Source organism: Drosophila navojoa, chromosome 4 (genome assembly GCF_054131105.1).
Source record: "Drosophila navojoa isolate 15081-1374.11 chromosome 4, UAZ_NAV_1.0, whole genome shotgun sequence".
NCBI classification, from domain to species: Eukaryota; Metazoa; Arthropoda; class Insecta; order Diptera; family Drosophilidae; genus Drosophila; species Drosophila navojoa.
The window spans coordinates 25,969,255-25,983,431 of NC_142892.1; positions in this window are offsets into that span (position 1 = coordinate 25,969,255).

Sequence of the window (14,177 nt, forward strand, 5' to 3'; positions counted from 1 at the left end):
TATTTGTTAAAATTTACCCTGACCCCTATAAAAGACGTTCTTCAAATACTAGAGACTTGTGCTTTGGCAAATGCATACATATCCGTGCTATAATCATAATCTTAATATATAATTTTCAGGACGATAGTCCATCCAGAAGAAAAGTTATTAAGGAATTAAGTTCCCATAGTAAGCCCACACTGCTGCCAATGCGTGTTGCGTGCGTGTGCGAATTATTATTGAAATATCAGTTTCTTCAACGGCTCAGGAGATCTCGGTGTCGAGCAGTCTCGACTATTGCTTCATTCATTCATATATGAATTTGCAGACAACAAACAACAAAAATACTTCAACTATATAATGAGAACCGATTAATTTTACGATATGCTTATGTATTTCCATTCCCTATACGTACATATGTTTAAATTATTGTATTGAAATGGGCATGCAAATACCCACGGCAAATGAGGTCATTTTATCATAAAATTAAGAAATCACATAAATATGAGAAACTTTATATATGAAACTAACTGATCAGGTTATCATCACGACGGACATCAGTAGCTGGAGACAAAATCTCAAGGTAGGAAATATTTACTGCTCTTAAATACAACAATGAATTAATTTATTACAACATTTGTATACCCTGAACCCATGAAAATGGGAAGTCAGGGTATAATGGTTTTGTGAAAAAGTATGTAGCTGGCAAAATAAAGAATAGTAGACCCCCTTGATCAGCACGACGAGCTGAGTCGATTTAGCCCTACCCTAGAGAGCTGAAAATTTGCATGCATACTCTTCTAGAGCATACGCAGTACAAATTTGTCTTATTTTTTCGATAACTCATCCGATAACTTATTTATCGAGAATAATCGAAAAATTCATTTACTTTTTTCAGCCTCATTTGTACTACTAGACCTGGACACCTCAGATTTACTGTGTATATACATATGATGAATACAAATATTTTGTTATTTACAGATTTTGGATACCACGCCCCCTTCTTCTATTCTGATTAAGTGTAAATGAATCCATACTACTCATAAATATGAAAATATTTTGGTGCGTGAGGCAGAGTATATATGAAGGCAAAGTAACTATTTATCATGAGAAATGACCTGATTTAAAATTGGGTAGCCTTTGCGTCCGGCGAGGGCAACGACAACGGCAATCAACGTCATTAAGGGTATGCTAACCCAAACAAGAGAAAAGGAAATCGAGAATAGATTAGTATTTAATGAGTTTTTATATTTCTACAAAATCAAACCTAACGATTCGTTCATATTCAATTGCAGAGGCCTTACGGGCAAGACCGGAGGCTTCATCAGTGCCTGAAAATGCGGCAGGTTTGGATGGAGACAGTCAGTTGTGCGCACGTGCGTTCCTGCTAAGGCTGCGGTATAGTCAGGGTCGACGCCGAAGTAACATTTAAACAATGTTCTCTTCTGCTATGGTCTGCTATGGTAAGACTGTGTGGAATTTTAAACTTCATATACATATTTATATTTCCACTAATTCATTTTTAATAATTTGTTTGGCTCTGCGGACCGCTCCTCATCACGCCCCGCGCTCTTCTGTGTTAATTATCATATGCTCGTGGTTGAGAGACAAGCTGGCGGTCAGTCGCAGAGAGAGATAAACGACCTGGGCCCCGCATTCAACAGGAGTAGGTCGCCTTATAATGTGCACCGCGGTATAGATTTGGGGGTGAGATCGGTTGTTCTTAAGCAATTTATTAAGGTTTTTTTTTTGTTTTATTTTAAATTTGGCCCGCTTAAGTCTGTGGTAAGTGAAAAGTGCAGATTACTCGTTTGCGAGCCTAAGCTATATTACTTTTGCCCTTGGGATTAACCGAAAGGGTCTCACACATATACATCAAGTAAAATCCACAGATATACCGTAGCCATAACTGTATCTGAGTATGAGTATATAAAAGTATTATTCAGTTGGTAGCGATCGATTGCAATATTCTAACATCTAAAGTTATATTTAAAACAGAAAATTTATCTTGCCAACTATTTGTAAGAAATACTTTAACTTTTTAGTATATATATTCTTGATCAGAGCGGCAAGCTGAGTCGATTTGACCCTGTCCGTCTGTCTGTCTGTCCGTCTGTCCGTATGTTTGAGCGCGTCGATCTCAGAAGATATAGCAGCTGTAGACTTGAACTTTCTTTTAGAATGTCCGTATATGTCGCGCGGATATCGAGTTTATCACGTATTTCAAATACTAGAGACTTATGCTTCGGTATATACATACTTTTAAACATTATGATTAAGTACTGAAAGTTTCATTAGGATTGTACGTCCAAAAATTAAATTATTCAGCAAATAAATTTTCATAATAATGCGCTGCCCAAGTGCAGTCGCTTGTGTGTGTGCGTGTGTATGTGCGTGTGTGTATACGAATTGTTATTGAAATATCAGTTGCTTGAAGGGTTTAGGGGATCTCGCATTTGAGCAGTCTCGACTAGAGCTTTCTCACTTGTTTTGATTCATTTTTGTATTCGACCATCTCTTTACAATCTCTTTTTGATGTCGATGTATAGTGCGAAATCAAAACTAAGTCTGTTTGGTGTCTGATATTTAAGGCAGGAATGAGCACGAGCTTCTGCCAGAAATATGTGCCACATCTGCAGTATGGTCAACAGAGAGAAGTACTTGCTTTTGCTTCTCCTCTTTTTTGCTTCATAATCGGCAACAGTGTGCAACGACCGTCGTGATCTCAAAAAGGAGGAGTAGTGCACATAGCGCAAGGGTCCTGAATCCGGCAGTGGCCTCGAGCAAAAAGTGGGAGTTGCAATAATTGTTTAATTATAGGATTTTGTTCGTTTGACTTTGCATTTTGTTCGCTTAACATTTGCTTTATATTCTTATGTCTTACACCTACACCTTTTCGGGTATTCGTACGATGTAAAGCGTTTTGTCCCTTGCAATGGCTCAACATATGGTATGCAATGAAATTTACGTTGATAGCTCAAGCACGGTGGCGAGCTCTTTAAATAAGTTCATACAATATTCAATAAGAAAAGTAACACGATAAAAAATAATGTATATTGTGCATGTACCAAGAAATATAGAGTAAACATATATCGTCATTGAAGAATACTGCCCCGTTCATTTGGGACTTGTTTTGGTTATGTTGCGTTTCGCTGCTCCTACTCCTTCTTATGGCTCTTCGCATTGGCTGTGTTTTCATCGCACTCGAATCTCCAATGCAGCACACGGCAGTAGGGAGCGGGACAGCAGCAGGTACCAGGTACCAGGCACAAGGTACCAGGCATCAGCAAACAGACAATAAGCAACAGAGCGAACTTGCTAAAGCTTCATGTAGGGCCTGGCTGTGCCTGCAAGTCGACATAGGCGATGGAGCTGGAGCAGGCTGCTGGTTGGCAATCAGTCGGCAACCGTTACCGAGCTTGACTGCCTAATAAAAATGCGCCTTTTATTTGCCGTTGACGAGCCTCCTATGCACTTTTCCTTCCTATTGGCAGTGGTGGTACGTGGCACACGTTGTTTCACCTGATAAGCATGTACTCGATTGTCCACTTTTGTTCTTAGGCCAAGGGAGCCCAAAACAATATTCATAGGTAATTGAATCGAGCTGTTTTAGAAAGTATCCTTTGAATATTGCCAACATTTATAGATTTTCAAATCCTATCACCTATTGCTCTCACTACTGCTTTCCTTCCTACTCCCATTCATACTCCTGTTACCCTTTCCCATCCCGCTCACGTGCAGTGTAAAACATGTGCATAAGCCCGTGCCAAAGCTGATGCTCCTACCCTCACATTCTCATTTAATGCCCGATGCCGCAGGCCGATCAGTTTGATCTCAAAAGAGTGTGCAGCCGTTTGCAAATGGCATCCAGGCAGCGGGTGGAGGGTGGGGAGCTCGAGATACAAGGGAATGATGACCAGGCTGCGCAGTTGCCGCTTGAAAATATCAAAGCTTCTACTCCCTCTAATTACTACAAAGCGTAATCTGAATGCCAAAACACCCACAATGAGCCTCGCATCGCATCGCATCGCATCGCCTCTCATCGCATCGCGACGCGTCGCGTCGCCGTCCTCCGAATGCCCAAAGCAATTTTGTGCAGGTCATTCAGCCCAGTCTAATGTACATACATACATATACATATGCATACCAAATATCGGGGGATAGGGCAGAGAATACTTCAGCCGTCCGGACAAGATAGAGCACACTGGTAAGCAGTAAAATTGGCGGGCACTTTGAATGATGCTTTATAAGCGTTAGACGTGACGAGAATAATTTGCGTGATATGGATCTCAAGTGCCTTCTCTCGAATAAAGAGCATGCAAATTTTAAAGATTATGCTATGATTACCAGCATTTAAAGTGATTCTCGAATCAATAGTTATATTCTGAATCGGCTATACAAATCTGAAATATCTGCTTAACTCACGCATTGATAGTTCTCTATATCAATGTAAGGATTTGGTAATCTCTACCTCAAAAATTTGACAACATATTTAGCCTGAAAACATACGCTATGGTTACAGTAGATATACATATTCTTGATCAGGGTCGTTACCTGTCGTGTTTACTAAAGTAAATACAAATAACTGAATGTTATCGCATTCTGAAAGCTTTATTCAGAAACTCCATCTATGTACTAGGATTCATTCAATAAATACGTTGTCATTATATAGCTCATACTGCAGCGCAGTATACTACCGAGCGCAGTCGCTATGTCAACTGTGCTTTTAGCAGCGAGAGTGCAGAGAGAGAGAGAGAGAGATGTTTTCGGAAAAGAAATATTGAATTATTGGAATATCAATTCTTCAGAGGTTTCAGAGGATCTCCAAGTCAAACAGTCGAAAGTACTTATGCTACTATTACTTATATTACTATAGACCCCACTTGATATAGATATAATATTATAATTGTGATTTATTACAAAATGATCGAGCTACAGATATTCAAATAATACATACATATGTCAAGGACTAACCCTTGTTGCATATCTGCAAAATACCCTTTAAATGGAGTTATTTCGCAATGGAATATGCATTTTTTTTCCATTTTTGAGGTTGGTTACACTATTACACATAATAATATTTTCCGCCAAATTTGTAAATTGTATACATGATGTCTAATTTTATATTTGCAAATTTTTCTAAAAAAGAACATTTTTAATTTGCGAGCAAGGTAACTATATTAATAATGCGCTTGTCATCAAGTTTTTGGGTTTGTTGTTGTGTATTGTGAGTAACTCTTGAATAACGGTATGCTGCAAATATATGTACAAACAAGTAATAACGTTACAGTCGGGCATTACCGACTAGGGAATACTCAGCAATTTAGTAGCCAAGTTTTGCTCTAATACATTTTCCGATTTGCCACGCTATAGTGGGCGGATCCGGAAAATTTTAGCACTTTATAAATCGGAGATATACACGAGTATATGTTCCAAATTTCAAGTCTCTGGCTTCAATAGTGCCGAAATAGACTGTGTTCGGACAGACGGACGAAACCAATATACTCATTTCACTTTCGTGAATGAGTATATAAAGCACTATTAGGAGTCCTATTTTGCGCTCTCAATTTTGTTGCATTTATGCAACATACCATTGATAGTGTTTATGTTTTATAAGTATTTTGTTGTTTTGTGTCATTATGTGTTGCTATGAGTCATCGGAATTGGTTTTGGATTGTTTTATGTGGTTTATGTTCCTCTTTGATGCCAACCTACAGATATATGTATTTTTGTCGACAGTGTTTCTTACTTAGGAAGAATGTCCGCAAAGGAATTGACACCTTCGAAAATCACAAGATTTTTTAATAGTTTGGAGAACGAGGACGAGGAGCTAGATATAGTTTCTTATGCTATTGAAGGCAACTAAATCGGTAAGAATATCATTCCAATGTAAATTCGTAGATTATTATTTTTGGCGTTGAAATTTTATTGTATAAACATATTAAATATATATGTATGTATGTATATGTATATGTATGTATGTACGTAGTTCATTAATTAGGACTCATTAGACGAAAAAACAAACTTATCCAAGTAGCTATGGGAAGTTATAAATGAACCGATGGTGAACCGATTCTTAATCCGAGAGTTTAAACACACTATTTAAGTCTTATACCCATATACAAATCTGATGAATTAATGTATAAACAAAGACCCGTAAATACAGATATTTGAGTATATGTATATACAGATGTGCTGTAAATAAGTCTAGTGAACAGATGGCGCCAATTCGCAGCGCCGTTCTAAGCGGTTAAATAAACACGTGAATACACGAACATTCCAGTTTTATATTCACACAATCCCAATTCGATTGAGGATTGACAGGTTCATGAATGGATATTGTTCGAGTTGTTTGTATTTGAATTTCATGCCCAGCTACAATTGCTCTTTTAGTGTCCATACAATTGGCATTGCCAATTGCCTATTGGCAACTGAGCTGCAGAGGAGGATTACGCACTTGAGTAAATATTTCTATTTCATGGGAAAGCCAATAGCCGGTAAATAAATGTTCGAGCTGTGCGGTTCATTATTATTCGGATAATCCTAGAACCAAATTACGTGGCAAGTGGATGGTCGGCTTCAGCTAACACAGTGCAATTCCGCTATGAGGACCTAAATACTTTTCAAACATATCCAAATCCTTGATTATAATACAAACATAACCTCATGTACAAATGCAATGATATATAATAAGATGAAGCCGAAGCCGGGTATCCTAGACTGTTATATACTCTGCTACCCTAGACACATTTTAACATACTAATTTGAAAAATTTGCAAGCAGTATTTATTATTGAAATATATTTTACGTATATTTCTAACAGCGACCGCAAATAAGAGTATGAATATAAACAAAACTGAAGTTCAAAAGAAGCCCTATGAAGAGTGGGGAAAACACACAAAGCTTATTTTTTACGGCAAATTAAAAAAAAGAATAAACGTTTATTTGCAATTTTTTTAAAATCACTTTTAAATATTACACATAATTTATATGATAAAAATAAATAATACCATTATAGGGCTGCGCTGCAGTGTTGGCAATATTATGAGAATTTATTTTTTGAATAATTTAATTTCTAGACGTAGAATTGTATAAAATGCATCTTAATATACATTTTAAATTTGTAAACTCTACCTTTAAAGATGTAGGAGATATAATTTTAAAACTGATCCTCGATAAGTTTTTTCATAAATAAAAATATCGGAATGAGTTATCGTTTTTTAGTGATAAACTCGATATGCGCACTGTATATCGACGGGCATTTACAAAAGTTTGAAGTCTCTAGCTTTCTGAGATCGACGCTTTTATACATACGGACAGACAGACAGACGGACAGGGCCAAATCGACTCCTGATCAAGAATATTTATACTTTGTGGGCTCTGCTATGCCTCCTTCTGTTTGTTACATACATTTCAACAAAACCATTATACCCTGATTTCCCATTTTCAATGGGTCCAGGGTATACAAATTGAATTGAAATATCTCTTAAACTAAAAGAGGTATATCATATGATATATGATCTACGTATTAATACTTTTCATATATAATTCATAATATAATATAATATGTAAGTTAATATGTTCCGTCCAACTGTCAAGAGTCTGAGGAAAAAGGACGAACCAGAGCCCAATTAGGCCATAACCGAGACTAATGGACATTCGCTAAAGGTTATACACTTAAACGTGGACATTATGTGCTATTGGAAAGACAAAAAGTTCACATATCCACGTTTGTACCGCCTTGCCAAGGGCATTTTCTGCTGTTAAGCTTGTGTTGTCAGACTGTAAAAAAAATGTTCTTAAAACTAAATAAATAGTAAACTCATATAGTGTTATATATATGGGTACAGGGGAACGTGTCAATAATTCATACAAATATTACCTACTGAATAGGTACTGTCAAATGCATAGGACAAGTGCAATGGGCAAGTGCCTATGCACATAGTATATGTATATGTACATAAGTATATGTACACACACAGAGTTATGATTTGATTTTTATATAAAAATTGATCTGTAATAATTTACTCATTCACAAAAGTGAAATGAAAGTGAAATCGTGCATATCGCCGATTTATAAAAATCGGAAAATGCATTTTCCTTCACGAGCTATGGTGGATATATCGACGCTCATTAGAGCGTGCCAAATCGGATAAAACTGTATCTCCAAGAGTTTTTAAGCTAGACCGTTAAAATTTTATAAAAACTGATGAAAAAATTATATATGTACGTCTTTTAGGGGCGTAGCAAATCGGACCTGAAGGTAAAATGATTTTTCAAATTCTGTTATATTTTGGACACTATTGATGCTACAGACCCTAAATTTGGTATATATACTACCAAAATCAAAAAGCTTTGTCGGATATATGTCCGCCATGCGGGACGTGTCAAACCGCAAAAGTTTATATCTCCTGAAGTATAAGAGCTAAAAGCTTCAAATTTAGATACTTAAGTTACTAGTAACCTCCTCTATCGGTAGAGGGCAGATTGGGAAAATTTTGACACGAGTACGTGTTCGAATTTCTCATGATATGCGAGTTGACTTAATTTATAGTTTATTTCGGCATGTATCAATCTCCTTTTTTTAAAGACAGCTAATAACAGCTGAGTTACATTTTGCAAATAAAATTCAGAAAAGAAATATCTAAATAATCTCTGTTAAAATAGCTTTGATTCCATTACTATGAGCATTTATAATTCCTTTTACTGAAAATACCAACTCCCATTACTGTTTACATTGCAAGGATTCATTGTATAGATTTTCGCATAAATTTCAATGGGAATCCCATTGAATTGTAAATGTGAATTACGCACCAAGGAATAGATTGATTTTGAAATAAGTAGGCTGACCTTTATGTTGCATATATGTAAGTACCTAATAGCTGTATCGAATAATTGGGGATATATAAGTTTCATAAGCCTCTACCACCCTTCACGAGTGTTCTTTTGATGGCGTAAGGTAACACATTAGCGTTCACAATTACTTAGATAGACCACCCTCTTTCTGCAGAGTAGTCAGGAGGTATTTTTTAATGAGCGCTTCAGTCGAGTCGGTATGCCAACACTTGACAAGTGCACCAGGAAAACATTGTACAAACAGAATCCCAATTATCTCCGTCCACCTCAAATATGCCACATTGTTGCTCAAAGGATTAGCCTGTGGGGTAGAGAGGTAGTCTTCAGTGCGCTGGCAGATTGCGTGGAATGACGTGAATTTTGACAGATGGTGATTTTCAATTTTTGTTTTTGATCTGACAATTTGTGTTTAAATTTAAAAGTGTTCTGTTGTCCTCCGCTACGCCCTATTTGACAAATAGCCAATTTTCATTTGCAAGAGGATTTAAAACTTGAAATCCGTCCTCTTGCTCTTAATGTTAATTCCCACTCTATGTCAAAATATTTTGCATTGATCTGAAAGATTTAGTTATAAAACAGCAAAACGATTTTGATTACGTTTTATGTACATATATGGTATATGGGCACTGAAAACGAATAACTTTAAAGAGAGTATCGCCCATTCGAAAAATTCTTCATAGAGAAGACATTTTATATAGTATTAGCATTGCAAAAATGTTTGTATTATGTTAGTTATTTAGTTATAACAGACTATCTTTAATAAACTGCAATGTTGTTAGCTAATTTTATTTATGAAATATTTGTGTTGAGAACTCAATATAATATATCATACTCGATATAATGTGGACTTAGTGATTTTTTTCCATAGTTTTCATGAAAACTTTCGCACGTTACATAGGCAATTGAGGAGCGATATGTATCATTGAAGATTCAATACTATTCAAGGATTCACAATTCACAATTCACGAAAAGACAGACGGACAGTGCTAAAAAGACGCCACGCCTCGTTCTGCCTGTTACAAAACCATTATACCCTGATTTCCCATTTTCAGGGTTGAAGGTATAAAAAGTTTACATGGAATAGAAGCCCAAGTATTGGCCATAAGCATTGTCGCAAAACTAGTTCAGGATTTGAAACTTAATAATGAATATTCTTGAATGCTTTATTGTCTGTATCCACTTTATTTATAAATATAGATTTTTACACTCTCTACTATATATATTCATAAGCTGTGCCTTATTATCTAAATACAATCATTCCCAAGAAGGACGATATGATAAATATATTAATAACTCCCTTAGCGCAAATTATGGGTTACCACATGTTAGTACTATTTTCGGTTTGAAGCTAAGCGACCACGAAGGGCGAGTCACTTTTTACACTGTCCGAGGGGTGCTAAAAAAGCGATGGGGAGATTCGCGGAACAGCAAATTGTCACGTAGCCCTCACTTAGTGACACTGATAGGCAACACCATCAAGAGCATTTTTTAACGCGCGCATGTTAACAAATTCAAAGGCGAGCGCAAGGACGACCAGAGGTGGAGGTGGTTGTGGTGGAGGTAGAGGTAAAGCGGGGAAATTGTAATTACAATTTGATGTTGCAACCACTCAGCAGTTGGCAATTGGTTCTCGGCACTCCGCATACAGTTTTCCCAATTCTGCTCTGGGGTGGCTAACCTGTGGTTAAGCGAGCGTGTAATTCACAATTTGTTCTGGTTACCCACGCTCGCACCCGACAAATTTCTTAATTATGGTTTACCTTACATTTTCAATTTAAGTGAAATTATAAAGAAAGCATCTTACTGTCTGAATGACACCGAGCCAACGGCGAGGTGCGACAATAATAACACACATCTATTGTGCCGAGGTTGGCTTGGAATCAATAGGCTTCATCATAATGCATTTATTATTTATTCATAATGCACAATATTAAATTAAAAAACTATCATTAAAAATAATTTAAGTTGTTATTAAAATAAAATAAAAAAAAAAAATGTCAAGTCTCTAGTTCAAAATAAGTAAAAAACAAGACTGCTCGACAACGAAACCTCCTGAACCCCTCTGCTAACACAAGAAACTCGCATGGACTTCTGTGTGGGCTTATTATAGGAACTTAATTGCTTAATAACTTTTCTTGTCGATGGACTATCTCCATGAAATTTGTAAATAGTGATCATAATATTAAAATGTGTGCATGTGACAAAGCATAAGTCTCTAGTGATACACACGGAAAACAAACAAGTCTCTAGCTCATGTCTTTTGAGATCGACGCGTTCATACATACGGACGTGCAGAGACGGAAAGCTTCAACGGATTTCAAAATCAGCTCTGCTTTGAGATCACAATATCTCGAAAAACAGTGAAAATATATGCAATTAAATTTCTTGTTTCTTACTATAGAAACAAGAAATTTAATTGTATATACTATTAAACGCATTTACCAAAATATCGAATTCAAATTTTAAAGCCTTAAGTTCAAAACTGTTATACAAACATGCAATACTTTTATGATTTGAAAGACTAAAACTAACTATTTATTTGTATATGTAAGTATTTTATATAAGATGAATAAGAGCTTATATAAAAAATTACATGTCTTTGCGACAGCAAGGTGAATATTGCAGCTATAAATTTTGTATGCAATCTAGGTATAAATGAGAATTGTAGAAAATTTATAACTTTATTTGGTAAATATTTTCGCATGGGTTTATATATATCAGTTAAGGTAGAGTTAGCAAATATGCTAACCATTGCTACATGTATAACAGATAGAGGCTGGTGAATATATTCGGGGAATACGTCTCAACCTACATCTACAGTGTCAACTATTTAAAAATCTAGTATAACAGCTTGAATTTATAATATATATAAACGAAGAGTGATGGTTAAGATATTTGCTAACTCACTTTATATCAGAAAATACGTAAAGATATTCACCAAACTAGGAATTTCAAATAAGATATTCACCGTTTTTCCTGGAACTGGTATATCATTGTCCACGAAAATATATAGGAATCTGAATTTGCAAAATTACTATGTACATACATATGTATGTTATTTTTCAATTCACATGACGAATAGATGTCATTTCAATATTTCACCTGTACTCAATAAATAAAATATTATGTTGCAAAGTTCTTACCATTTTTTCAAAATGTGTGTGTTATAGACATACAATACAATAGTTCCAACTCCATCCCCAACCTACAATTTGTATATTGCTTTTTTGAATATTACCAGACTGTTAAATAAAAAATGGTCACTCTGCTGCAACAGCTGATTAAAAATAGGTATTAAATGAAAATGTTGTTTTATTGCGCCATCTAATGTTCATTAGGCAGAAGTAGTCCTGGCAGACACCATTAAGTATATATGTATAATTTTGCTGAACATTTGACCATCTCGGTCGAGCGCATAAAGCGAAATGATTGTGCTTTCGTATATTTTCGTAGCTCGAACCTAAAAGTAAGGATCCGAGCGAACCCAAAGCTGTGTGGAGTTCTAAAGCCCCAGAAAAAGCGTGCAAAAAGATTTCAACTAGTTGTCTAGTCTATGTGCTCTCTCGTTAGTGGCACCATCGAGCTATCAATATAGCGATTGTCAAATATCGCGGTGGTTATCGATAGCGTTGTCGATATTTTTGCGCTTCACATCAGATAAATACATTTTGGCGCGTTCTTCAATTTGAGCGTAAAAAGCTTAATTGTAAAAATATTACTATATTATATGTTTATATAAAATTGGAAATATTTCAAGAGGTCTGGGGACCGAAAATTTGCAAAGTGCCTCATATGTGTAAATGAATATAAAACTAGCGGCAGGTAAATCCAGCTGAATTTTCCTCTATTGGAAGCTTTTTTTGCTAATACTGCATTCCCGCGACGTCAGTAGAATCAGAAAGAGCATTCAGCAAGGCGGACCAAATTATTAATATTCTAAGAGGTTTATAATATATGATTAGATGGTCTGGAAAATTTATTTAACAATAAGGTTCTATAATATGCCCACAATATCAATCCACAAATGATTCATGCAGTCGAACCGTTTCAACTTCAAAAGTTTATATTCTAATACAATTATTCTCAATGGCAAATCAGCTAGCAGCTAATAAAGTTTAACAATTTCATAACGAATTCTTAAGCGCCTGGAACACGCTCATTTAAATTAGTATCGTTTTGATCAATCGAGACGCACGCAGATACATAAATATGTACATGTGTGCTTTAACGAACTGACTGGATTGGTGCCAACAAATTTATTTGTTCAAGCCCCTGCGATATTAATTAGTCTCTTGTGAGTTATGGTTTAGAAACGTACAGTAAATTTCTTGAATAAGTTTTATATAAATTTCACACTCCACTTAAAGTATAACTTATATGATAATTCGCTTTCGCTAGGTACACCTGCTCAGCGCTGGGAGAGTATTGTGCTAAGACACGCTAATTTTACTTGAGCGATTGGGAAACCGCCAAGATCTGGATCTGTAAATTCCGGCGGATGGGCTTAGCTTCGTTTCACTCACAAGACTTCTCTAACGCACGGCTACGTGAACTTACTCAGTCTGCACCAATGTCCTAGTTGGTGCCGCTGACGATCCTGGTTGCCTCTTTTGTCGTCGCAAGGATTCCCACTGGATGCCCTTGCTGTTCCCACGATGTCCTGGGAATACTTTGAAGTCCTGAATTACGACTCGCGTTGACTTTCACGTATTAGTTTTACTTCGGCACTCTTATTACTCTGAATTTCACTTTTAATAATCACCATTTTTTTAACTTCCCGTATGGAGCTGCCGGTGACCTTTTAGCCCAGCCACAGGCCCTGCTTCGGGTGGTCTTTCTGACGCTTGAGCTCATAAAAACGGTAAAGTGGCGTGATCTGGGTGACGCCACTTTCCTGCCAAATTGCGTGGCAGCCACCCATTGGCCGGCACCTCGGATAACGGTTCCCGTGCATATACATTAATACGTACATACCAATATTGCTCTTCACAGTGCATATTAAATGAGGAATCTGAAAATTAAATAGTTCCTCACATAAAGTATTGATTCGGGAAACTTTCTTTCTGGCATAACAAAAACAGAAATTGTGAAATTGAAGCACTCTTGCGACATAAAGAAACAATGATTTCTCAATCTGCGTCTGCATGTAAAGAGATCGCAACTCCCTCCTGATATCAGTTCAGTGTCAGAGGTACGACTATTTAGACCTCGATACAATACATAAAATATATAGGAAATACAAAATAGTATGTACATTGAGCAAATCGAGCAAGCGAATACGTTGTTTGATTATTTATTTATTATAAAACAAAATGAATAAGCCGTTAAAATGTTTGATTTTT